The sequence below is a fragment of the Pristiophorus japonicus genome, chromosome 21 (assembly GCF_044704955.1).
Source record: "Pristiophorus japonicus isolate sPriJap1 chromosome 21, sPriJap1.hap1, whole genome shotgun sequence".
Lineage (NCBI taxonomy): Eukaryota > Metazoa > Chordata > Chondrichthyes > Pristiophoridae > Pristiophorus > Pristiophorus japonicus.
Genome location: NC_091997.1, coordinates 41530600 through 41557152, shown reverse-complemented (window position 1 = coordinate 41557152; position 26553 = coordinate 41530600). Strand labels below are relative to the sequence as shown.

Below are 26553 nucleotides of genomic sequence, written 5' to 3'. Positions count from 1 at the left end.
TGGTAGCACTCACAGTACTGAGTCAAAAGTTTGTGGGTTCAAGCTCACCCACTCTAAAGATGTGAGCACCCAACCCAGGCTAAGACTTCAGTTTCATACAGACGGAAGTGCTGCCTTATTGCAGGGGCCATTTTTCAGATGATATGTGAAAATGAGGCCTTGCCTGCCTTGTCAGCCTTGTCAGGTGATCATAAAAGATCTCACGGCACTAATTGAAGGTCAGCTGAGATGTCCTGGGCTGAACCAGCAAGCAAAGCAGATTGTGTTTTCATTAATCCCACTGCCGTTTGTGGGAGCTTGCTGTTTGCAACCACTTGCTCGCTGCCTCCATCACCAAAACTCCAATCGACCTTCATCACCACAAGGATTCACTTGTGGCAAATAGTGCTTATGCTCACTGAGGAGCACAGAATGATTAGTTGTGCAACATGAATGACTCTGAGGGGGCATCTGGATTTGAACCAGGGACCTCTTGATCTGCAGTCAAATGCTCTACCACTGAGCTATACCCCCAGGCACAGGCTGATGTGCTTGTGTTCATCATACAATGTTGCATAGTGCAGAAAACCACAAGGTAAATGAAAAAATGGCTGAATTCAAGGAATTACGAAGTCATGCTAATCGTTGCTTTAAAAAGTCGCTCGACCTTCTTTCAAAAATGGCAAAAACATTTATGCAGTGTAAATTTTCAGCTCTTCAAAATCATCAATGATTTTCACATTGGAAATAAAATTGTTTGCAGTTGCACAAGGATCAGTAACCAGAGGACACAAATTTAAGGTGATTGACAAAAGAACAAGAGGCGACATCACAAAACATTTGCTGACAAATTGAGCTCTTGTGATCTGGAATCCACTGCCTGCACGTGTGATGCAAGCAGATTCAATAGTAACTTTCAATAGGAAATTCCTGAAAGGGATCCATCAACAGGGAAACAGAAGGGGAGTGCGATTAATTACACAGCTCTGCCAAACACACAACACAGGCAAAATGGGCAAAATGTTCGCCTTGAAAGCGATATCAATCCAGGATAATTATGGACACGGTGAAGAGGAAGGTATGTGTAGGTTAGATTTATTGTGATAGGATAGGAGTTCATGAGAGGGAACATGGATACAAACCAGGGACCTCTTGAGGTGTAGTCAAATGCTCCAGCCCCTCTCAGATAACAAGTGTCCCATGAGCCTCAATGCAAATTAACTAACAGATATCACCATGAGCTTTCCGCACAAGGTCCAGCCTTTCTTCATTGGGGCACCTTTCATGCCGAGCCAGATATTCACCCAATCCTCACAATGCCGCAATCCATGCCCACAGCCTCATTCCCGGCACGAGGTCATTAACATATGGGGGAAGGTCTCGCTGGCCTGTGCTTCAGATTAATGCCCGTCTGGGGACAAAACCCTGCTGTGCGAGAAAGAGATGGTTCGTCCACTGCCAGTGGAAAGTTTTCAAACTCAATATAAATCTCCCACTTTTCTTGGTGCACTGCTTCGCTCTGACAATGCTTCCCTAGTCTGCTTGCTCTATTCATCCACTGAGGCTCAGTGGTAGCACTCACAGTACTGAGTCAAAAGTTTGTGGGTTCAAGCTCACCCACTCTAAAGATGTGAGCACCCAACCCAGGCTAAGACTTCAGTTTCATACAGACGGAAGTGCTGCCTTATTGCAGGGACCATTTTTCAGATGATATGTGAAAATGAGGCCTTGCCTGCCTTGTCAGCCTTGTCAGGTGATCATAAAAGATCTCACGGCACTAATTGAAGGTCAGCTGAGATGACCTGGGCTGAACCAGCAAGCAAAGCAGATTGTGTTTTCATTAATCCCACTGCCGTTTGTGGGAGCTTGCTGTTTGCAACCACTTGCTCGCTGCCTCCATCACCAAAACTCCAATCGACCTTCATCACCACAAGGATTCACTTGTGGCAAATAGTGCTTATGCTCACTGAGGTGCACAGAATGATTAGTTGTGCAACATGAATGACTCTGAGGGGGCATCTGGATTTGAACCAGGGACCTCTTGATCTGCAGTCAAATGCTCTACCACTGAGCTATACCCCCAGGCACAGGCTGATGTGCTTGTGTTCATCATACAATGTTGCATAGTGCAGAAAACCACAAGGTAAATGAAAAAATGGCTGAATTCAAGGAATTACGAAGTCATGCTAATCGTTGCTTTAAAAAGTCGCTCGACCTTCTTTCAAAAATGGCAAAAACATTTATGCAGTGTAAATTTTCAGCTCTTCAAAATCATCAATGATTTTCACATTGGAAATAAAATTGTTTGCAATTGCACAAGGATCAGTAACCAGAGGACACAAATTTAAGGTGATTGACAAAAGAACAAGAGGCGACATCACAAAACATTTGCTGACAAATTGAGCTCTTGTGATCTGGAATCCACTGCCTGCACGTGTGATGCAAGCAGATTCAATAGTAACTTTCAATAGGAAATTCCTGAAAGGGATCCATCAACAGGGAAACAGAAGGGGAGTGCGATTAATTACACAGCTCTGCCAAACACACAACACAGGCAAAATGGGCAAAATGTTCGCCTTGAAAGCGATATCAATCCAGGATAATTATGGACACGGTGAAGAGGAAGGTATGTGTAGGTTAGATTTATTGTGATAGGATAGGAGTTCATGAGAGGGAACATGGATACAAACCAGGGACCTCTTGAGGTGTAGTCAAATGCTCCAGCCCCTCTCAGATAACAAGTGTCCCATGAGCTTCAATGCAAATTAACTAACAGATATCACCATGAGCTTTCCGCACAAGGTCCAGCCTTTCTTCATTGGGGCACCTTTCATGCCGAGCCAGATATTCACCCAATCCTCACAATGCCGCAATCCATGCCCACAGCCTCATTCCCGGCACGAGGTCATTAACATATGGGGGAAGGTCTCGCTGGCCTGTGCTTCAGATTAATGCCCGTCTGGGGACAAAACCCTGCTGTGCGAGAAAGAGATGGTTCGTCCACTGCCAGTGGAAAGTTTTCAAACTCAATATAAATCTCCCACTTTTCTTGGTGCACTGCTTCGCTCTGACAATGCTTCCCTAGTCTGCTTGCTCTATTCATCCACTGAGGCTCAGTGGTAGCACTCACAGTACTGAGTCAAAAGTTTGTGGGTTCAAGCTCACCCACTCTAAAGATGTGAGCACCCAACCCAGGCTAAGACTTCAGTTTCATACAGACGGAAGTGCTGCCTTATTGCAGGGGCCATTTTTCAGATGATATGTGAAAATGAGGCCTTGCCTGCCTTGTCAGCCTTGTCAGGTGATCATAAAAGATCTCACGGCACTAATTGAAGGTCAGCTGAGATGACCTGGGCTGAACCAGCAAGCAAAGCAGATTGTGTTTTCATTAATCCCACTGCCGTTTGTGGGAGCTTGCTGTTTGCAACCACTTGCTCGCTGCCTCCATCACCAAAACTCCAATCGACCTTCATCACCACAAGGATTCACTTGTGGCAAATAGTGCTTATGCTCACTGAGGTGCACAGAATGATTAGTTGTGCAACATGAATGACTCTGAGGGGGCATCTGGATTTGAACCAGGGACCTCTTGATCTGCAGTCAAATGCTCTACCACTGAGCTATACCCCCAGGCACAGGCTGATGTGCTTGTGTTCATCATACAATGTTGCATAGTGCAGAAAACCACAAGGTAAATGAAAAAATGGCTGAATTCAAGGAATTACGAAGTCATGCTAATCGTTGCTTTAAAAAGTCGCTCGACCTTCTTTCAAAAATGGCAAAAACATTTATGCAGTGTAAATTTTCAGCTCTTCAAAATCATCAATGATTTTCACATTGGAAATAAAATTGTTTGCAATTGCACAAGGATCAGTAACCAGAGGACACAAATTTAAGGTGATTGACAAAAGAACAAGAGGCGACATCACAAAACATTTGCTGACAAATTGAGCTCTTGTGATCTGGAATCCACTGCCTGCACGTGTGATGCAAGCAGATTCAATAGTAACTTTCAATAGGAAATTCCTGAAAGGGATCCATCAACAGGGAAACAGAAGGGGAGTGCGATTAATTACACAGCTCTGCCAAACACACAACACAGGCAAAATGGGCAAAATGTTCGCCTTGAAAGCGATATCAATCCAGGATAATTATGGACACGGTGAAGAGGAAGGTATGTGTAGGTTAGATTTATTGTGATAGGATAGGAGTTCATGAGAGGGAACATGGATACAAACCAGGGACCTCTTGAGGTGTAGTCAAATGCTCCAGCCCCTCTCAGATAACAAGTGTCCCATGAGCTTCAATGCAAATTAACTAACAGATATCACCATGAGCTTTCCGCACAAGGTCCAGCCTTTCTTCATTGGGGCACCTTTCATGCCGAGCCAGATATTCACCCAATCCTCACAATGCCGCAATCCATGCCCACAGCCTCATTCCCGGCACGAGGTCATTAACATATGGGGGAAGGTCTCGCTGGCCTGTGCTTCAGATTAATGCCCGTCTGGGGACAAAACCCTGCTGTGCGAGAAAGAGATGGTTCGTCCACTGCCAGTGGAAAGTTTTCAAACTCAATATAAATCTCCCACTTTTCTTGGTGCACTGCTTCGCTCTGACAATGCTTCCCTAGTCTGCTTGCTCTATTCATCCACTGAGGCTCAGTGGTAGCACTCACAGTACTGAGTCAAAAGTTTGTGGGTTCAAGCTCACCCACTCTAAAGATGTGAGCACCCAACCCAGGCTAAGACTTCAGTTTCATACAGACGGAAGTGCTGCCTTATTGCAGGGGCCATTTTTCAGATGATATGTGAAAATGAGGCCTTGCCTGCCTTGTCAGCCTTGTCAGGTGATCATAAAAGATCTCACGGCACTAATTGAAGGTCAGCTGAGATGACCTGGGCTGAACCAGCAAGCAAAGCAGATTGTGTTTTCATTAATCCCACTGCCGTTTGTGGGAGCTTGCTGTTTGCAACCACTTGCTCGCTGCCTCCATCACCAAAACTCCAATCGACCTTCATCACCACAAGGGTTCACTTGTGGCAAATAGTGCTTATGCTCACTGAGGTGCACAGAATGATTAGTTGTGCAACATGAATGACTCTGAGGGGGCATCTGGATTTGAACCAGGGACCTCTTGATCTGCAGTCAAATGCTCTACCACTGAGCTATACCCCCAGGCACAGGCTGATGTGCTTGTGTTCATCATACAATGTTGCATAGTGCAGAAAACCACAAGGTAAATGAAAAAATGGCTGAATTCAAGGAATTACGAAGTCATGCTAATCGTTGCTTTAAAAAGTCGCTCGACCTTCTTTCAAAAATGGCAAAAACATTTATGCAGTGTAAATTTTCAGCTCTTCAAAATCATCAATGATTTTCACATTGGAAATAAAATTGTTTGCAGTTGCACAAGGATCAGTAACCAGAGGACACAAATTTAAGGTGATTGACAAAAGAACAAGAGGCGACATCACAAAACATTTGCTGACAAATTGAGCTCTTGTGATCTGGAATCCACTGCCTGCACGTGTGATGCAAGCAGATTCAATAGTAACTTTCAATAGGAAATTCCTGAAAGGGATCCATCAACAGGGAAACAGAAGGGGAGTGCGATTAATTACACAGCTCTGCCAAACACACAACACAGGCAAAATGGGCAAAATGTTCGCCTTGAAAGCGATATCAATCCAGGATAATTATGGACACGGTGAAGAGGAAGGTATGTGTAGGTTAGATTTATTGTGATAGGATAGGAGTTCATGAGAGGGAACATGGATACAAACCAGGGACCTCTTGAGGTGTAGTCAAATGCTCCAGCCCCTCTCAGATAACAAGTGTCCCATGAGCTTCAATGCAAATTAACTAACAGATATCACCATGAGCTTTCCGCACAAGGTCCAGCCTTTCTTCATTGGGGCACCTTTCATGCCGAGCCAGATATTCACCCAATCCTCACAATGCCGCAATCCATGCCCACAGCCTCATTCCCGGCACGAGGTCATTAACATATGGGGGAAGGTCTCGCTGGCCTGTGCTTCAGATTAATGCCCGTCTGGGGACAAAACCCTGCTGTGCGAGAAAGAGATGGTTCGTCCACTGCCAGTGGAAAGTTTTCAAACTCAATATAAATCTCCCACTTTTCTTGGTGCACTGCTTCGCTCTGACAATGCTTCCCTAGTCTGCTTGCTCTATTCATCCACTGAGGCTCAGTGGTAGCACTCACAGTACTGAGTCAAAAGTTTGTGGGTTCAAGCTCACCCACTCTAAAGATGTGAGCACCCAACCCAGGCTAAGACTTCAGTTTCATACAGACGGAAGTGCTGCCTTATTGCAGGGGCCATTTTTCAGATGATATGTGAAAATGAGGCCTTGCCTGCCTTGTCAGCCTTGTCAGGTGATCATAAAAGATCTCACGGCACTAATTGAAGGTCAGCTGAGATGACCTGGGCTGAACCAGCAAGCAAAGCAGATTGTGTTTTCATTAATCCCACTGCCGTTTGTGGGAGCTTGCTGTTTGCAACCACTTGCTCGCTGCCTCCATCACCAAAACTCCAATCGACCTTCATCACCACAAGGATTCACTTGTGGCAAATAGTGCTTATGCTCACTGAGGTGCACAGAATGATTAGTTGTGCAACATGAATGACTCTGAGGGGGCATCTGGATTTGAACCAGGGACCTCTTGATCTGCAGTCAAATGCTCTACCACTGAGCTATACCCCCAGGCACAGGCTGATGTGCTTGTGTTCATCATACAATGTTGCATAGTGCAGAAAACCACAAGGTAAATGAAAAAATGGCTGAATTCAAGGAATTACGAAGTCATGCTAATCGTTGCTTTAAAAAGTCGCTCGACCTTCTTTCAAAAATGGCAAAAACATTTATGCAGTGTAAATTTTCAGCTCTTCAAAATCATCAATGATTTTCACATTGGAAATAAAATTGTTTGCAGTTGCACAAGGATCAGTAACCAGAGGACACAAATTTAAGGTGATTGACAAAAGAACAAGAGGCGACATCACAAAACATTTGCTGACAAATTGAGCTCTTGTGATCTGGAATCCACTGCCTGCACGTGTGATGCAAGCAGATTCAATAGTAACTTTCAATAGGAAATTCCTGAAAGGGATCCATCAACAGGGAAACAGAAGGGGAGTGCGATTAATTACACAGCTCTGCCAAACACACAACACAGGCAAAATGGGCAAAATGTTCGCCTTGAAAGCGATATCAATCCAGGATAATTATGGACACGGTGAAGAGGAAGGTATGTGTAGGTTAGATTTATTGTGATAGGATAGGAGTTCATGAGAGGGAACATGGATACAAACCAGGGACCTCTTGAGGTGTAGTCAAATGCTCCAGCCCCTCTCAGATAACAAGTGTCCCATGAGCTTCAATGCAAATTAACTAACAGATATCACCATGAGCTTTCCGCACAAGGTCCAGCCTTTCTTCATTGGGGCACCTTTCATGCCGAGCCAGATATTCACCCAATCCTCACAATGCCGCAATCCATGCCCACAGCCTCATTCCCGGCACGAGGTCATTAACATATGGGGGAAGGTCTCGCTGGCCTGTGCTTCAGATTAATGCCCGTCTGGGGACAAAACCCTGCTGTGCGAGAAAGAGATGGTTCGTCCACTGCCAGTGGAAAGTTTTCAAACTCAATATAAATCTCCCACTTTTCTTGGTGCACTGCTTCGCTCTGACAATGCTTCCCTAGTCTGCTTGCTCTATTCATCCACTGAGGCTCAGTGGTAGCACTCACAGTACTGAGTCAAAAGTTTGTGGGTTCAAGCTCACCCACTCTAAAGATGTGAGCACCCAACCCAGGCTAAGACTTCAGTTTCATACAGACGGAAGTGCTGCCTTATTGCAGGGGCCATTTTTCAGATGATATGTGAAAATGAGGCCTTGCCTGCCTTGTCAGCCTTGTCAGGTGATCATAAAAGATCTCACGGCACTAATTGAAGGTCAGCTGAGATGTCCTGGGCTGAACCAGCAAGCAAAGCAGATTGTGTTTTCATTAATCCCACTGCCGTTTGTGGGAGCTTGCTGTTTGCAACCACTTGCTCGCTGCCTCCATCACCAAAACTCCAATCGACCTTCATCACCACAAGGATTCACTTGTGGCAAATAGTGCTTATGGTCACTGAGGTGCACAGAATGATTAGTTGTGCAACATGAATGACTCTGAGGGGGCATCTGGATTTGAACCAGGGACCTCTTGATCTGCAGTCAAATGCTCTACCACTGAGCTATACCCCCAGGCACAGGCTGATGTGCTTGTGTTCATCATACAATGTTGCATAGTGCAGAAAACCACAAGGTAAATGAAAAAATGGCTGAATTCAAGGAATTACGAAGTCATGCTAATCGTTGCTTTAAAAAGTCGCTCGACCTTCTTTCAAAAATGGCAAAAACATTTATGCAGTGTAAATTTTCAGCTCTTCAAAATCATCAATGATTTTCACATTGGAAATAAAATTGTTTGCAGTTGCACAAGGATCAGTAACCAGAGGACACAAATTTAAGGTGATTGACAAAAGAACAAGAGGCGACATCACAAAACATTTGCTGACAAATTGAGCTCTTGTGATCTGGAATCCACTGCCTGCACGTGTGATGCAAGCAGATTCAATAGTAACTTTCAATAGGAAATTCCTGAAAGGGATCCATCAACAGGGAAACAGAAGGGGAGTGCGATTAATTACACAGCTCTGCCAAACACACAACACAGGCAAAATGGGCAAAATGTTCGCCTTGAAAGCGATATCAATCCAGGATAATTATGGACACGGTGAAGAGGAAGGTATGTGTAGGTTAGATTTATTGTGATAGGATAGGAGTTCATGAGAGGGAACATGGATACAAACCAGGGACCTCTTGAGGTGTAGTCAAATGCTCCAGCCCCTCTCAGATAACAAGTGTCCCATGAGCTTCAATGCAAATTAACTAACAGATATCACCATGAGCTTTCCGCACAAGGTCCAGCCTTTCTTCATTGGGGCACCTTTCATGCCGAGCCAGATATTCACCCAATCCTCACAATGCCGCAATCCATGCCCACAGCCTCATTCCCGGCACGAGGTCATTAACATATGGGGGAAGGTCTCGCTGGCCTGTGCTTCAGATTAATGCCCGTCTGGGGACAAAACCCTGCTGTGCGAGAAAGAGATGGTTCGTCCACTGCCAGTGGAAAGTTTTCAAACTCAATATAAATCTCCCACTTTTCTTGGTGCACTGCTTCGCTCTGACAATGCTTCCCTAGTCTGCTTGCTCTATTCATCCACTGAGGCTCAGTGGTAGCACTCACAGTACTGAGTCAAAAGTTTGTGGGTTCAAGCTCACCCACTCTAAAGATGTGAGCACCCAACCCAGGCTAAGACTTCAGTTTCATACAGACGGAAGTGCTGCCTTATTGCAGGGGCCATTTTTCAGATGATATGTGAAAATGAGGCCTTGCCTGCCTTGTCAGCCTTGTCAGGTGATCATAAAAGATCTCACGGCACTAATTGAAGGTCAGCTGAGATGACCTGGGCTGAACCAGCAAGCAAAGCAGATTGTGTTTTCATTAATCCCACTGCCGTTTGTGGGAGCTTGCTGTTTGCAACCACTTGCTCGCTGCCTCCATCACCAAAACTCCAATCGACCTTCATCACCACAAGGATTCACTTGTGGCAAATAGTGCTTATGCTCACTGAGGTGCACAGAATGATTAGTTGTGCAACATGAATGACTCTGAGGGGGCATCTGGATTTGAACCAGGGACCTCTTGATCTGCAGTCAAATGCTCTACCACTGAGCTATACCCCCAGGCACAGGCTGATGTGCTTGTGTTCATCATACAATGTTGCATAGTGCAGAAAACCACAAGGTAAATGAAAAAATGGCTGAATTCAAGGAATTACGAAGTCATGCTAATCGTTGCTTTAAAAAGTCGCTCGACCTTCTTTCAAAAATGGCAAAAACATTTATGCAGTGTAAATTTTCAGCTCTTCAAAATCATCAATGATTTTCACATTGGAAATAAAATTGTTTGCAGTTGCACAAGGATCAGTAACCAGAGGACACAAATTTAAGGTGATTGACAAAAGAACAAGAGGCGACATCACAAAACATTTGCTGACAAATTGAGCTCTTGTGATCTGGAATCCACTGCCTGCACGTGTGATGCAAGCAGATTCAATAGTAACTTTCAATAGGAAATTCCTGAAAGGGATCCATCAACAGGGAAACAGAAGGGGAGTGCGATTAATTACACAGCTCTGCCAAACACACAACACAGGCAAAATGGGCAAAATGTTCGCCTTGAAAGCGATATCAATCCAGGATAATTATGGACACGGTGAAGAGGAAGGTATGTGTAGGTTAGATTTATTGTGATAGGATAGGAGTTCATGAGAGGGAACATGGATACAAACCAGGGACCTCTTGAGGTGTAGTCAAATGCTCCAGCCCCTCTCAGATAACAAGTGTCCCATGAGCTTCAATGCAAATTAACTAACAGATATCACCATGAGCTTTCCGCACAAGGTCCAGCCTTTCTTCATTGGGGCACCTTTCATGCCGAGCCAGATATTCACCCAATCCTCACAATGCCGCAATCCATGCCCACAGCCTCATTCCCGGCACGAGGTCATTAACATATGGGGGAAGGTCTCGCTGGCCTGTGCTTCAGATTAATGCCCGTCTGGGGACAAAACCCTGCTGTGCGAGAAAGAGATGGTTCGTCCACTGCCAGTGGAAAGTTTTCAAACTCAATATAAATCTCCCACTTTTCTTGGTGCACTGCTTCGCTCTGACAATGCTTCCCTAGTCTGCTTGCTCTATTCATCCACTGAGGCTCAGTGGTAGCACTCACAGTACTGAGTCAAAAGTTTGTGGGTTCAAGCTCACCCACTCTAAAGATGTGAGCACCCAACCCAGGCTAAGACTTCAGTTTCATACAGACGGAAGTGCTGCCTTATTGCAGGGGCCATTTTTCAGATGATATGTGAAAATGAGGCCTTGCCTGCCTTGTCAGCCTTGTCAGGTGATCATAAAAGATCTCACGGCACTAATTGAAGGTCAGCTGAGATGTCCTGGGCTGAACCAGCAAGCAAAGCAGATTGTGTTTTCATTAATCCCACTGCCGTTTGTGGGAGCTTGCTGTTTGCAACCACTTGCTCGCTGCCTCCATCACCAAAACTCCAATCGACCTTCATCACCACAAGGATTCACTTGTGGCAAATAGTGCTTATGGTCACTGAGGTGCACAGAATGATTAGTTGTGCAACATGAATGACTCTGAGGGGGCATCTGGATTTGAACCAGGGACCTCTTGATCTGCAGTCAAATGCTCTACCACTGAGCTATACCCCCAGGCACAGGCTGATGTGCTTGTGTTCATCATACAATGTTGCATAGTGCAGAAAACCACAAGGTAAATGAAAAAATGGCTGAATTCAAGGAATTACGAAGTCATGCTAATCGTTGCTTTAAAAAGTCGCTCGACCTTCTTTCAAAAATGGCAAAAACATTTATGCAGTGTAAATTTTCAGCTCTTCAAAATCATCAATGATTTTCACATTGGAAATAAAATTGTTTGCAGTTGCACAAGGATCAGTAACCAGAGGACACAAATTTAAGGTGATTGACAAAAGAACAAGAGGCGACATCACAAAACATTTGCTGACAAATTGAGCTCTTGTGATCTGGAATCCACTGCCTGCACGTGTGATGCAAGCAGATTCAATAGTAACTTTCAATAGGAAATTCCTGAAAGGGATCCATCAACAGGGAAACAGAAGGGGAGTGCGATTAATTACACAGCTCTGCCAAACACACAACACAGGCAAAATGGGCAAAATGTTCGCCTTGAAAGCGATATCAATCCAGGATAATTATGGACACGGTGAAGAGGAAGGTATGTGTAGGTTAGATTTATTGTGATAGGATAGGAGTTCATGAGAGGGAACATGGATACAAACCAGGGACCTCTTGAGGTGTAGTCAAATGCTCCAGCCCCTCTCAGATAACAAGTGTCCCATGAGCTTCAATGCAAATTAACTAACAGATATCACCATGAGCTTTCCGCACAAGGTCCAGCCTTTCTTCATTGGGGCACCTTTCATGCCGAGCCAGATATTCACCCAATCCTCACAATGCCGCAATCCATGCCCACAGCCTCATTCCCGGCACGAGGTCATTAACATATGGGGGAAGGTCTCGCTGGCCTGTGCTTCAGATTAATGCCCGTCTGGGGACAAAACCCTGCTGTGCGAGAAAGAGATGGTTCGTCCACTGCCAGTGGAAAGTTTTCAAACTCAATATAAATCTCCCACTTTTCTTGGTGCACTGCTTCGCTCTGACAATGCTTCCCTAGTCTGCTTGCTCTATTCATCCACTGAGGCTCAGTGGTAGCACTCACAGTACTGAGTCAAAAGTTTGTGGGTTCAAGCTCACCCACTCTAAAGATGTGAGCACCCAACCCAGGCTAAGACTTCAGTTTCATACAGACGGAAGTGCTGCCTTATTGCAGGGGCCATTTTTCAGATGATATGTGAAAATGAGGCCTTGCCTGCCTTGTCAGCCTTGTCAGGTGATCATAAAAGATCTCACGGCACTAATTGAAGGTCAGCTGAGATGACCTGGGCTGAACCAGCAAGCAAAGCAGATTGTGTTTTCATTAATCCCACTGCCGTTTGTGGGAGCTTGCTGTTTGCAACCACTTGCTCGCTGCCTCCATCACCAAAACTCCAATCGACCTTCATCACCACAAGGATTCACTTGTGGCAAATAGTGCTTATGCTCACTGAGGTGCACAGAATGATTAGTTGTGCAACATGAATGACTCTGAGGGGGCATCTGGATTTGAACCAGGGACCTCTTGATCTGCAGTCAAATGCTCTACCACTGAGCTATACCCCCAGGCACAGGCTGATGTGCTTGTGTTCATCATACAATGTTGCATAGTGCAGAAAACCACAAGGTAAATGAAAAAATGGCTGAATTCAAGGAATTACGAAGTCATGCTAATCGTTGCTTTAAAAAGTCGCTCGACCTTCTTTCAAAAATGGCAAAAACATTTATGCAGTGTAAATTTTCAGCTCTTCAAAATCATCAATGATTTTCACATTGGAAATAAAATTGTTTGCAGTTGCACAAGGATCAGTAACCAGAGGACACAAATTTAAGGTGATTGACAAAAGAACAAGAGGCGACATCACAAAACATTTGCTGACAAATTGAGCTCTTGTGATCTGGAATCCACTGCCTGCACGTGTGATGCAAGCAGATTCAATAGTAACTTTCAATAGGAAATTCCTGAAAGGGATCCATCAACAGGGAAACAGAAGGGGAGTGCGATTAATTACACAGCTCTGCCAAACACACAACACAGGCAAAATGGGCAAAATGTTCGCCTTGAAAGCGATATCAATCCAGGATAATTATGGACACGGTGAAGAGGAAGGTATGTGTAGGTTAGATTTATTGTGATAGGATAGGAGTTCATGAGAGGGAACATGGATACAAACCAGGGACCTCTTGAGGTGTAGTCAAATGCTCCAGCCCCTCTCAGATAACAAGTGTCCCATGAGCTTCAATGCAAATTAACTAACAGATATCACCATGAGCTTTCCGCACAAGGTCCAGCCTTTCTTCATTGGGGCACCTTTCATGCCGAGCCAGATATTCACCCAATCCTCACAATGCCGCAATCCATGCCCACAGCCTCATTCCCGGCACGAGGTCATTAACATATGGGGGAAGGTCTCGCTGGCCTGTGCTTCAGATTAATGCCCGTCTGGGGACAAAACCCTGCTGTGCGAGAAAGAGATGGTTCGTCCACTGCCAGTGGAAAGTTTTCAAACTCAATATAAATCTCCCACTTTTCTTGGTGCACTGCTTCGCTCTGACAATGCTTCCCTAGTCTGCTTGCTCTATTCATCCACTGAGGCTCAGTGGTAGCACTCACAGTACTGAGTCAAAAGTTTGTGGGTTCAAGCTCACCCACTCTAAAGATGTGAGCACCCAACCCAGGCTAAGACTTCAGTTTCATACAGACGGAAGTGCTGCCTTATTGCAGGGGCCATTTTTCAGATGATATGTGAAAATGAGGCCTTGCCTGCCTTGTCAGCCTTGTCAGGTGATCATAAAAGATCTCACGGCACTAATTGAAGGTCAGCTGAGATGTCCTGGGCTGAACCAGCAAGCAAAGCAGATTGTGTTTTCATTAATCCCACTGCCGTTTGTGGGAGCTTGCTGTTTGCAACCACTTGCTCGCTGCCTCCATCACCAAAACTCCAATCGACCTTCATCACCACAAGGATTCACTTGTGGCAAATAGTGCTTATGGTCACTGAGGTGCACAGAATGATTAGTTGTGCAACATGAATGACTCTGAGGGGGCATCTGGATTTGAACCAGGGACCTCTTGATCTGCAGTCAAATGCTCTACCACTGAGCTATACCCCCAGGCACAGGCTGATGTGCTTGTGTTCATCATACAATGTTGCATAGTGCAGAAAACCACAAGGTAAATGAAAAAATGGCTGAATTCAAGGAATTACGAAGTCATGCTAATCGTTGCTTTAAAAAGTCGCTCGACCTTCTTTCAAAAATGGCAAAAACATTTATGCAGTGTAAATTTTCAGCTCTTCAAAATCATCAATGATTTTCACATTGGAAATAAAATTGTTTGCAGTTGCACAAGGATCAGTAACCAGAGGACACAAATTTAAGGTGATTGACAAAAGAACAAGAGGCGACATCACAAAACATTTGCTGACAAATTGAGCTCTTGTGATCTGGAATCCACTGCCTGCACGTGTGATGCAAGCAGATTCAATAGTAACTTTCAATAGGAAATTCCTGAAAGGGATCCATCAACAGGGAAACAGAAGGGGAGTGCGATTAATTACACAGCTCTGCCAAACACACAACACAGGCAAAATGGGCAAAATGTTCGCCTTGAAAGCGATATCAATCCAGGATAATTATGGACACGGTGAAGAGGAAGGTATGTGTAGGTTAGATTTATTGTGATAGGATAGGAGTTCATGAGAGGGAACATGGATACAAACCAGGGACCTCTTGAGGTGTAGTCAAATGCTCCAGCCCCTCTCAGATAACAAGTGTCCCATGAGCTTCAATGCAAATTAACTAACAGATATCACCATGAGCTTTCCGCACAAGGTCCAGCCTTTCTTCATTGGGGCACCTTTCATGCCGAGCCAGATATTCACCCAATCCTCACAATGCCGCAATCCATGCCCACAGCCTCATTCCCGGCACGAGGTCATTAACATATGGGGGAAGGTCTCGCTGGCCTGTGCTTCAGATTAATGCCCGTCTGGGGACAAAACCCTGCTGTGCGAGAAAGAGATGGTTCGTCCACTGCCAGTGGAAAGTTTTCAAACTCAATATAAATCTCCCACTTTTCTTGGTGCACTGCTTCGCTCTGACAATGCTTCCCTACTCTGCTTGCTCTATTCATCCACTGAGGCTCAGTGGTAGCACTCACAGTACTGAGTCAAAAGTTTGTGGGTTCAAGCTCACCCACTCTAAAGATGTGAGCACCCAACCCAGGCTAAGACTTCAGTTTCATACAGACGGAAGTGCTGCCTTATTGCAGGGGCCATTTTTCAGATGATATGTGAAAATGAGGCCTTGCCTGCCTTGTCAGCCTTGTCAGGTGATCATAAAAGATCTCACGGCACTAATTGAAGGTCAGCTGAGATGTCCTGGGCTGAACCAGCAAGCAAAGCAGATTGTGTTTTCATTAATCCCACTGCCGTTTGTGGGAGCTTGCTGTTTGCAACCACTTGCTCGCTGCCTCCATCACCAAAACTCCAATCGACCTTCATCACCACAAGGATTCACTTGTGGCAAATAGTGCTTATGCTCACTGAGGTGCACAGAATGATTAGTTGTGCAACATGAATGACTCTGAGGGGGCATCTGGATTTGAACCAGGGACCTCTTGATCTGCAGTCAAATGCTCTACCACTGAGCTATACCCCCAGGCACAGGCTGATGTGCTTGTGTTCATCATACAATGTTGCATAGTGCAGAAAACCACAAGGTAAATGAAAAAATGGCTGAATTCAAGGAATTACGAAGTCATGCTAATCGTTGCTTTAAAAAGTCGCTCGACCTTCTTTCAAAAATGGCAAAAACATTTATGCAGTGTAAATTTTCAGCTCTTCAAAATCATCAATGATTTTCACATTGGAAATAAAATTGTTTGCAGTTGCACAAGGATCAGTAACCAGAGGACACAAATTTAAGGTGATTGACAAAAGAACAAGAGGCGACATCACAAAACATTTGCTGACAAATTGAGCTCTTGTGATCTGGAATCCACTGCCTGCACGTGTGATGCAAGCAGATTCAATAGTAACTTTCAATAGGAAATTCCTGAAAGGGATCCATCAACAGGGAAACAGAAGGGGAGTGCGATTAATTACACAGCTCTGCCAAACACACAACACAGGCAAAATGGGCAAAATGTTCGCCTTGAAAGCGATATCAATCCAGGATAATTATGGACACGGTGAAGAGGAAGGTATGTGTAGGTTAGATTTATTGTGATAGGATAGGAGTTCATGAGAGGGAACATGGATACAAACCAGGGACCTCTTGAGGTGTAGTCAAATGCTCCAGCCCCTCTCAGATAACAAGTGTCCCATGAGCTTCAATGCAAATTAACTAACAGATATCACCATGAGCTTTCCGCACAAGGTCCAGCCTTTCTTCATTGGGGCACCTTTCATGCCGAGCCAGATATTCACCCAATCCTCACAATGCCGCAATCCATGCCCACAGCCTCATTCCCGGCACGAGGTCATTAACATATGGGGGAAGGTCTCGCTGGCCTGTGCTTCAGATTAATGCCCGTCTGGGGACAAAACCCTGCTGTGCGAGAAAGAGATGGTTCGTCCACTGCCAGTGGAAAGTTTTCAAACTCAATATAAATCTCCCACTTTTCTTGGTGCACTGCTTCGCTCTGACAATGCTTCCCTAGTCTGCTTGCTCTATTCATCCACTGAGGCTCAGTGGTAGCACTCACAGTACTGAGTCAAAAGTTTGTGGGTTCAAGCTCACCCACTCTAAAGATGTGAGCACCCAACCCAGGCTAAGACTTCAGTTTCATACAGACGGAAGTGCTGCCTTATTGCAGGGGCCATTTTTCAGATGATATGTGAAAATGAGGCCTTGCCTGCCTTGTCAGCCTTGTCAGGTGATCATAAAAGATCTCACGGCACTAATTGAAGGTCAGCTGAGATGACCTGGGCTGAACCAGCAAGCAAAGCAGATTGTGTTTTCATTAATCCCACTGCCGTTTGTGGGAGCTTGCTGTTTGCAACCACTTGCTCGCTGCCTCCATCACCAAAACTCCAATCGACCTTCATCACCACAAGGATTCACTTGTGGCAAATAGTGCTTATGCTCACTGAGGTGCACAGAATGATTAGTTGTGCAACATGAATGACTCTGAGGGGGCATCTGGATTTGAACCAGGGACCTCTTGATCTGCAGTCAAATGCTCTACCACTGAGCTATACCCCCAGGCACAGGCTGATGTGCTTGTGTTCATCATACAATGTTGCATAGTGCAGAAAACCACAAGGTAAATGAAAAAATGGCTGAATTCAAGGAATTACGAAGTCATGCTAATCGTTGCTTTAAAAAGTCGCTCGACCTTCTTTCAAAAATGGCAAAAACATTTATGCAGTGTAAATTTTCAGCTCTTCAAAATCATCAATGATTTTCACATTGGAAATAAAATTGTTTGCAGTTGCACAAGGATCAGTAACCAGAGGACACAAATTTAAGGTGATTGACAAAAGAACAAGAGGCGACATCACAAAACATTTGCTGACAAATTGAGCTCTTGTGATCTGGAATCCACTGCCTGCACGTGTGATGCAAGCAGATTCAATAGTAACTTTCAATAGGAAATTCCTGAAAGGGATCCATCAACAGGGAAACAGAAGGGGAGTGCGATTAATTACACAGCTCTGCCAAACACACAACACAGGCAAAATGGGCAAAATGTTCGCCTTGAAAGCGATATCAATCCAGGATAATTATGGACACGGTGAAGAGGAAGGTATGTGTAGGTTAGATTTATTGTGATAGGATAGGAGTTCATGAGAGGGAACATGGATACAAACCAGGGACCTCTTGAGGTGTAGTCAAATGCTCCAGCCCCTCTCAGATAACAAGTGTCCCATGAGCTTCAATGCAAATTAACTAACAGATATCACCATGAGCTTTCCGCACAAGGTCCAGCCTTTCTTCATTGGGGCACCTTTCATGCCGAGCCAGATATTCACCCAATCCTCACAATGCCGCAATCCATGCCCACAGCCTCATTCCCGGCACGAGGTCATTAACATATGGGGGAAGGTCTCGCTGGCCTGTGCTTCAGATTAATGCCCGTCTGGGGACAAAACCCTGCTGTGCGAGAAAGAGATGGTTCGTCCACTGCCAGTGGAAAGTTTTCAAACTCAATATAAATCTCCCACTTTTCTTGGTGCACTGCTTCGCTCTGACAATGCTTCCCTAGTCTGCTTGCTCTATTCATCCACTGAGGCTCAGTGGTAGCACTCACAGTACTGAGTCAAAAGTTTGTGGGTTCAAGCTCACCCACTCTAAAGATGTGAGCACCCAACCCAGGCTAAGACTTCAGTTTCATACAGACGGAAGTGCTGCCTTATTGCAGGGGCCATTTTTCAGATGATATGTGAAAATGAGGCCTTGCCTGCCTTGTCAGCCTTGTCAGGTGATCATAAAAGATCTCACGGCACTAATTGAAGGTCAGCTGAGATGTCCTGGGCTGAACCAGCAAGCAAAGCAGATTGTGTTTTCATTAATCCCACTGCCGTTTGTGGGAGCTTGCTGTTTGCAACCACTTGCTCGCTGCCTCCATCACCAAAACTCCAATCGACCTTCATCACCACAAGGATTCACTTGTGGCAAATAGTGCTTATGGTCACTGAGGTGCACAGAATGATTAGTTGTGCAACATGAATGACTCTGAGGGGGCATCTGGATTTGAACCAGGGACCTCTTGATCTGCAGTCAAATGCTCTACCACTGAGCTATACCCCCAGGCACAGGCTGATGTGCTTGTGTTCATCATACAATGTTGCATAGTGCAGAAAACCACAAGGTAAATGAAAAAATGGCTGAATTCAAGGAATTACGAAGTCATGCTAATCGTTGCTTTAAAAAGTCGCTCGACCTTCTTTCAAAAATGGCAAAAACATTTATGCAGTGTAAATTTTCAGCTCTTCAAAATCATCAATGATTTTCACATTGGAAATAAAATTGTTTGCAGTTGCACAAGGATCAGTAACCAGAGGACACAAATTTAAGGTGATTGACAAAAGAACAAGAGGCGACATCACAAAACATTTGCTGACAAATTGAGCTCTTGTGATCTGGAATCCACTGCCTGCACGTGTGATGCAAGCAGATTCAATAGTAACTTTCAATAGGAAATTCCTGAAAGGGATCCATCAACAGGGAAACAGAAGGGGAGTGCGATTAATTACACAGCTCTGCCAAACACACAACACAGGCAAAATGGGCAAAATGTTCGCCTTGAAAGCGATATCAATCCAGGATAATTATGGACACGGTGAAGAGGAAGGTATGTGTAGGTTAGATTTATTGTGATAGGATAGGAGTTCATGAGAGGGAACATGGATACAAACCAGGGACCTCTTGAGGTGTAGTCAAATGCTCCAGCCCCTCTCAGATAACAAGTGTCCCATGAGCTTCAATGCAAATTAACTAACAGATATCACCATGAGCTTTCCGCACAAGGTCCAGCCTTTCTTCATTGGGGCACCTTTCATGCCGAGCCAGATATTCACCCAATCCTCACAATGCCGCAATCCATGCCCACAGCCTCATTCCCGGCACGAGGTCATTAACATATGGGGGAAGGTCTCGCTGGCCTGTGCTTCAGATTAATGCCCGTCTGGGGACAAAACCCTGCTGTGCGAGAAAGAGATGGTTCGTCCACTGCCAGTGGAAAGTTTTCAAACTCAATATAAATCTCCCACTTTTCTTGGTGCACTGCTTCGCTCTGACAATGCTTCCCTAGTCTGCTTGCTCTATTCATCCACTGAGGCTCAGTGGTAGCACTCACAGTACTGAGTCAAAAGTTTGTGGGTTCAAGCTCACCCACTCTAAAGATGTGAGCACCCAACCCAGGCTAAGACTTCAGTTTCATACAGACGGAAGTGCTGCCTTATTGCAGGGACCATTTTTCAGATGATATGTGAAAATGAGGCCTTGCCTGCCTTGTCAGCCTTGTCAGGTGATCATAAAAGATCTCACGGCACTAATTGAAGGTCAGCTGAGATGACCTGGGCTGAACCAGCAAGCAAAGCAGATTGTGTTTTCATTAATCCCACTGCCGTTTGTGGGAGCTTGCTGTTTGCAACCACTTGCTCGCTGCCTCCATCACCAAAACTCCAATCGACCTTCATCACCACAAGGATTCACTTGTGGCAAATAGTGCTTATGCTCACTGAGGTGCACAGAATGATTAGTTGTGCAACATGAATGACTCTGAGGGGGCATCTGGATTTGAACCAGGGACCTCTTGATCTGCAGTCAAATGCTCTACCACTGAGCTATACCCCCAGGCACAGGCTGATGTGCTTGTGTTCATCATACAATGTTGCATAGTGCAGAAAACCACAAGGTAAATGAAAAAATGGCTGAATTCAAGGAATTACGAAGTCATGCTAATCGTTGCTTTAAAAAGTCGCTCGACCTTCTTTCAAAAATGGCAAAAACATTTATGCAGTGTAAATTTTCAGCTCTTCAAAATCATCAATGATTTTCACATTGGAAATAAAATTGTTTGCAGTTGCACAAGGATCAGTAACCAGAGGACACAAATTTAAGGTGATTGACAAAAGAACAAGAGGCGACATCACAAAACATTTGCTGACAAATTGAGCTCTTGTGATCTGGAATCCACTGCCTGCACGTGTGATGCAAGCAGATTCAATAGTAACTTTCAATAGGAAATTCCTGAAAGGGATCCATCAACAGGGAAACAGAAGGGGAGTGCGATTAATTACACAGCTCTGCCAAACACACAACACAGGCAAAATGGGCAAAATGTTCGCCTTGAAAGCGATATCAATCCAGGATAATTATGGACACGGTGAAGAGGAAGGTATGTGTAGGTTAGATTTATTGTGATAGGATAGGAGTTCATGAGAGGGAACATGGATACAAACCAGGGACCTCTTGAGGTGTAGTCAAATGCTCCAGCCCCTCTCAGATAACAAGTGTCCCATGAGCTTCAATGCAAATTAACTAACAGATATCACCATGAGCTTTCCGCACAAGGTCCAGCCTTTCTTCATTGGGGCACCTTTCATGCCGAGCCAGATATTCACCCAATCCTCACAATGCCGCAATCCATGCCCACAGCCTCATTCCCGGCACGAGGTCATTAACATATGGGGGAAGGTCTCGCTGGCCTGTGCTTCAGATTAATGCCCGTCTGGGGACAAAACCCTGCTGTGCGAGAAAGAGATGGTTCGTCCACTGCCAGTGGAAAGTTTTCAAACTCAATATAAATCTCCCACTTTTCTTGGTGCACTGCTTCGCTCTGACAATGCTTCCCTAGTCTGCTTGCTCTATTCATCCACTGAGGCTCAGTGGTAGCACTCACAGTACTGAGTCAAAAGTTTGTGGGTTCAAGCTCACCCACTCTAAAGATGTGAGCACCCAACCCAGGCTAAGACTTCAGTTTCATACAGACGGAAGTGCTGCCTTATTGCAGGGGCCATTTTTCAGATGATATGTGAAAATGAGGCCTTGCCTGCCTTGTCAGCCTTGTCAGGTGATCATAAAAGATCTCACGGCACTAATTGAAGGTCAGCTGAGATGACCTGGGCTGAACCAGCAAGCAAAGCAGATTGTGTTTTCATTAATCCCACTGCCGTTTGTGGGAGCTTGCTGTTTGCAACCACTTGCTCGCTGCCTCCATCACCAAAACTCCAATCGACCTTCATCACCACAAGGATTCACTTGTGGCAAATAGTGCTTATGCTCACTGAGGTGCACAGAATGATTAGTTGTGCAACATGAATGACTCTGAGGGGGCATCTGGATTTGAACCAGGGACCTCTTGATCTGCAGTCAAATGCTCTACCACTGAGCTATACCCCCAGGCACAGGCTGATGTGCTTGTGTTCATCATACAATGTTGCATAGTGCAGAAAACCACAAGGTAAATGAAAAAATGGCTGAATTCAAGGAATTACGAAGTCATGCTAATCGTTGCTTTAAAAAGTCGCTCGACCTTCTTTCAAAAATGGCAAAAACATTTATGCAGTGTAAATTTTCAGCTCTTCAAAATCATCAATGATTTTCACATTGGAAATAAAATTGTTTGCAGTTGCACAAGGATCAGTAACCAGAGGACACAAATTTAAGGTGATTGACAAAAGAACAAGAGGCGACATCACAAAACATTTGCTGACAAATTGAGCTCTTGTGATCTGGAATCCACTGCCTGCACGTGTGATGCAAGCAGATTCAATAGTAACTTTCAATAGGAAATTCCTGAAAGGGATCCATCAACAGGGAAACAGAAGGGGAGTGCGATTAATTACACAGCTCTGCCAAACACACAACACAGGCAAAATGGGCAAAATGTTCGCCTTGAAAGCGATATCAATCCAGGATAATTATGGACACGGTGAAGAGGAAGGTATGTGTAGGTTAGATTTATTGTGATAGGATAGGAGTTCATGAGAGGGAACATGGATACAAACCAGGGACCTCTTGAGGTGTAGTCAAATGCTCCAGCCCCTCTCAGATAACAAGTGTCCCATGAGCTTCAATGCAAATTAACTAACAGATATCACCATGAGCTTTCCGCACAAGGTCCAGCCTTTCTTCATTGGGGCACCTTTCATGCCGAGCCAGATATTCACCCAATCCTCACAATGCCGCAATCCATGCCCACAGCCTCATTCCCGGCACGAGGTCATTAACATATGGGGGAAGGTCTCGCTGGCCTGTGCTTCAGATTAATGCCCGTCTGGGGACAAAACCCTGCTGTGCGAGAAAGAGATGGTTCGTCCACTGCCAGTGGAAAGTTTTCAAACTCAATATAAATCTCCCACTTTTCTTGGTGCACTGCTTCGCTCTGACAATGCTTCCCTAGTCTGCTTGCTCTATTCATCCACTGAGGCTCAGTGGTAGCACTCACAGTACTGAGTCAAAAGTTTGTGGGTTCAAGCTCACCCACTCTAAAGATGTGAGCACCCAACCCAGGCTAAGACTTCAGTTTCATACAGACGGAAGTGCTGCCTTATTGCAGGGGCCATTTTTCAGATGATATGTGAAAATGAGGCCTTGCCTGCCTTGTCAGCCTTGTCAGGTGATCATAAAAGATCTCACGGCACTAATTGAAGGTCAGCTGAGATGACCTGGGCTGAACCAGCAAGCAAAGCAGATTGTGTTTTCATTAATCCCACTGCCGTTTGTGGGAGCTTGCTGTTTGCAACCACTTGCTCGCTGCCTCCATCACCAAAACTCCAATCGACCTTCATCACCACAAGGATTCACTTGTGGCAAATAGTGCTTACGGTCACTGAGGAGCACAGAATGATTAGTTGTACAACATGAATGACTCTGAGGGGGCATCTGGATTTGAACCAGGGACCTCTTGATCTGCAGTCAAATGCTCTACCACTGAGCTATACCCCAGGCACAGGCTGATGTGCTTGTGTTCATCATACAATGTTGCATAGTGCAGAAAACCACAAGGTAAATGAAAAAATGGCTGAATTCAAGGAATTACGAAGTCATGCTAATCGTTGCTTTAAAAAGTCGCTCGACCTTCTTTCAAAAATGGCAAAAACATTTATGCAGTGTAAATTTTCAGCTCTTCAAAATCATCAATGATTTTCACATTGGAAATAAAATTGTTTGCAGTTGCACAAGGATCAGTAACCAGAGGACACAAATTTAAGGTGATTGACAAAAGAACAAGAGGCGACATCACAAAACATTTGCTGACAAATTGAGCTCTTGTGATCTGGAATCCACTGCCTGCACGTGTGATGCAAGCAGATTCAATAGTAACTTTCAATAGGAAATTCCTGAAAGGGATCCATCAACAGGGAAACAGAAGGGGAGTGCGATTAATTACACAGCTCTGCCAAACACACAACACAGGCAAAATGGGCAAAATGTTCGCCTTGAAAGCGATATCAATCCAGGATAATTATGGACACGGTGAAGAGGAAGGTATGTGTAGGTTAGATTTATTGTGATAGGATAGGAGTTCATGAGAGGGAACATGGATACAAACCAGGGACCTCTTGAGGTGTAGTCAAATGCTCCAGCCCCTCTCAGATAACAAGTGTCCCATGAGCTTCAATGCAAATTAACTAACAGATATCACCATGAGCTTTCCGCACAAGGTCCAGCCTTTCTTCATTGGGGCACCTTTCATGCCGAGCCAGATATTCACCCAATCCTCACAATGCCGCAATCCATGCCCACAGCCTCATTCCCGGCACGAGGTCATTAACATATGGGGGAAGGTCTCGCTGGCCTGTGCTTCAGATTAATGCCCGTCTGGGGACAAAACCCTGCTGTGCGAGAAAGAGATGGTTCGTCCACTGCCAGTGGAAAGTTTTCAAACTCAATATAAATCTCCCACTTTTCTTGGTGCACTGCTTCGCTCTGACAATGCTTCCCTAGTCTGCTTGCTCTATTCATCCACTGAGGCTCAGTGGTAGCACTCACAGTACTGAGTCAAAAGTTTGTGGGTTCAAGCTCACCCACTCTAAAGATGTGAGCACCCAACCCAGGCTAAGACTTCAGTTTCATACAGACGGAAGTGCTGCCTTATTGCAGGGACCATTTTTCAGATGATATGTGAAAATGAGGCCTTGCCTGCCTTGTCAGCCTTGTCAGGTGATCATAAAAGATCTCACGGCACTAATTGAAGGTCAGCTGAGATGACCTGGGCTGAACCAGCAAGCAAAGCAGATTGTGTTTTCATTAATCCCACTGCCGTTTGTGGGAGCTTGCTGTTTGCAACCACTTGCTCGCTGCCTCCATCACCAAAACTCCAATCGACCTTCATCACCACAAGGATTCACTTGTGGCAAATAGTGCTTATGCTCACTGAGGTGCACAGAATGATTAGTTGTGCAACATGAATGACTCTGAGGGGGCATCTGGATTTGAACCAGGGACCTCTTGATCTGCAGTCAAATGCTCTACCACTGAGCTATACCCCCAGGCACAGGCTGATGTGCTTGTGTTCATCATACAATGTTGCATAGTGCAGAAAACCACAAGGTAAATGAAAAAATGGCTGAATTCAAGGAATTACGAAGTCATGCTAATCGTTGCTTTAAAAAGTCGCTCGACCTTCTTTCAAAAATGGCAAAAACATTTATGCAGTGTAAATTTTCAGCTCTTCAAAATCATCAATGATTTTCACATTGGAAATAAAATTGTTTGCAGTTGCACAAGGATCAGTAACCAGAGGACACAAATTTAAGGTGATTGACAAAAGAACAAGAGGCGACATCACAAAACATTTGCTGACAAATTGAGCTCTTGTGATCTGGAATCCACTGCCTGCACGTGTGATGCAAGCAGATTCAATAGTAACTTTCAATAGGAAATTCCTGAAAGGGATCCATCAACAGGGAAACAGAAGGGGAGTGCGATTAATTACACAGCTCTGCCAAACACACAACACAGGCAAAATGGGCAAAATGTTCGCCTTGAAAGCGATATCAATCCAGGATAATTATGGACACGGTGAAGAGGAAGGTATGTGTAGGTTAGATTTATTGTGATAGGATAGGAGTTCATGAGAGGGAACATGGATACAAACCAGGGACCTCTTGAGGTGTAGTCAAATGCTCCAGCCCCTCTCAGATAACAAGTGTCCCATGAGCTTCAATGCAAATTAACTAACAGATATCACCATGAGCTTTCCGCACAAGGTCCAGCCTTTCTTCATTGGGGCACCTTTCATGCCGAGCCAGATATTCACCCAATCCTCACAATGCCGCAATCCATGCCCACAGCCTCATTCCCGGCACGAGGTCATTAACATATGGGGGAAGGTCTCGCTGGCCTGTGCTTCAGATTAATGCCCGTCTGGGGACAAAACCCTGCTGTGCGAGAAAGAGATGGTTCGTCCACTGCCAGTGGAAAGTTTTCAAACTCAATATAAATCTCCCACTTTTCTTGGTGCACTGCTTCGCTCTGACAATGCTTCCCTAGTCTGCTTGCTCTATTCATCCACTGAGGCTCAGTGGTAGCACTCACAGTACTGAGTCAAAAGTTTGTGGGTTCAAGCTCACCCACTCTAAAGATGTGAGCACCCAACCCAGGCTAAGACTTCAGTTTCATACAGACGGAAGTGCTGCCTTATTGCAGGGACCATTTTTCAGATGATATGTGAAAATGAGGCCTTGCCTGCCTTGTCAGCCTTGTCAGGTGATCATAAAAGATCTCACGGCACTAATTGAAGGTCAGCTGAGATGACCTGGG

General features: G+C 45.0%; 17 non-coding genes across 17 annotated transcripts; all 17 read right to left on the bottom strand.

The window, feature by feature from the left end:
- Positions 1-441: 441 nt before the first annotated feature.
- On the bottom strand, positions 442-513 carry trnac-gca (transfer RNA cysteine (anticodon GCA)). The gene has a single exon. It is a non-coding gene; the product is annotated as a tRNA-Cys (tRNA).
- Positions 514-1989: 1476 nt separating this feature from the next.
- trnac-gca (transfer RNA cysteine (anticodon GCA)) lies at positions 1990-2061 on the bottom strand. The gene has a single exon. It is a non-coding gene; the product is annotated as a tRNA-Cys (tRNA).
- Positions 2062-3537: 1476 nt separating this feature from the next.
- trnac-gca (transfer RNA cysteine (anticodon GCA)) lies at positions 3538-3609 on the bottom strand. The gene has a single exon. It is a non-coding gene; the product is annotated as a tRNA-Cys (tRNA).
- Positions 3610-5085: 1476 nt separating this feature from the next.
- On the bottom strand, positions 5086-5157 carry trnac-gca (transfer RNA cysteine (anticodon GCA)). The gene has a single exon. It is a non-coding gene; the product is annotated as a tRNA-Cys (tRNA).
- A 1476-nt stretch (positions 5158-6633) lies between these two features.
- Positions 6634-6705, bottom strand: trnac-gca (transfer RNA cysteine (anticodon GCA)). The gene has a single exon. It is a non-coding gene; the product is annotated as a tRNA-Cys (tRNA).
- Positions 6706-8181: 1476 nt separating this feature from the next.
- trnac-gca (transfer RNA cysteine (anticodon GCA)) lies at positions 8182-8253 on the bottom strand. The gene has a single exon. It is a non-coding gene; the product is annotated as a tRNA-Cys (tRNA).
- Positions 8254-9729: 1476 nt separating this feature from the next.
- trnac-gca (transfer RNA cysteine (anticodon GCA)) lies at positions 9730-9801 on the bottom strand. Its single transcript has one exon. It is a non-coding gene; the product is annotated as a tRNA-Cys (tRNA).
- A 1476-nt stretch (positions 9802-11277) lies between these two features.
- trnac-gca (transfer RNA cysteine (anticodon GCA)) lies at positions 11278-11349 on the bottom strand. The gene has a single exon. It is a non-coding gene; the product is annotated as a tRNA-Cys (tRNA).
- A 1476-nt stretch (positions 11350-12825) lies between these two features.
- Positions 12826-12897, bottom strand: trnac-gca (transfer RNA cysteine (anticodon GCA)). The gene has a single exon. It is a non-coding gene; the product is annotated as a tRNA-Cys (tRNA).
- Positions 12898-14373: 1476 nt separating this feature from the next.
- On the bottom strand, positions 14374-14445 carry trnac-gca (transfer RNA cysteine (anticodon GCA)). The gene has a single exon. It is a non-coding gene; the product is annotated as a tRNA-Cys (tRNA).
- Positions 14446-15921: 1476 nt separating this feature from the next.
- Positions 15922-15993, bottom strand: trnac-gca (transfer RNA cysteine (anticodon GCA)). Its single transcript has one exon. It is a non-coding gene; the product is annotated as a tRNA-Cys (tRNA).
- Positions 15994-17469: 1476 nt separating this feature from the next.
- Positions 17470-17541, bottom strand: trnac-gca (transfer RNA cysteine (anticodon GCA)). The gene has a single exon. It is a non-coding gene; the product is annotated as a tRNA-Cys (tRNA).
- A 1476-nt stretch (positions 17542-19017) lies between these two features.
- Positions 19018-19089, bottom strand: trnac-gca (transfer RNA cysteine (anticodon GCA)). Its single transcript has one exon. It is a non-coding gene; the product is annotated as a tRNA-Cys (tRNA).
- A 1476-nt stretch (positions 19090-20565) lies between these two features.
- trnac-gca (transfer RNA cysteine (anticodon GCA)) lies at positions 20566-20637 on the bottom strand. The gene has a single exon. It is a non-coding gene; the product is annotated as a tRNA-Cys (tRNA).
- A 1476-nt stretch (positions 20638-22113) lies between these two features.
- trnac-gca (transfer RNA cysteine (anticodon GCA)) lies at positions 22114-22185 on the bottom strand. Its single transcript has one exon. It is a non-coding gene; the product is annotated as a tRNA-Cys (tRNA).
- A 1476-nt stretch (positions 22186-23661) lies between these two features.
- trnac-gca (transfer RNA cysteine (anticodon GCA)) lies at positions 23662-23733 on the bottom strand. The gene has a single exon. It is a non-coding gene; the product is annotated as a tRNA-Cys (tRNA).
- Positions 23734-25208: 1475 nt separating this feature from the next.
- trnac-gca (transfer RNA cysteine (anticodon GCA)) lies at positions 25209-25280 on the bottom strand. The gene has a single exon. It is a non-coding gene; the product is annotated as a tRNA-Cys (tRNA).
- Between the last annotated feature and the right edge of the window lie 1273 nt (positions 25281-26553).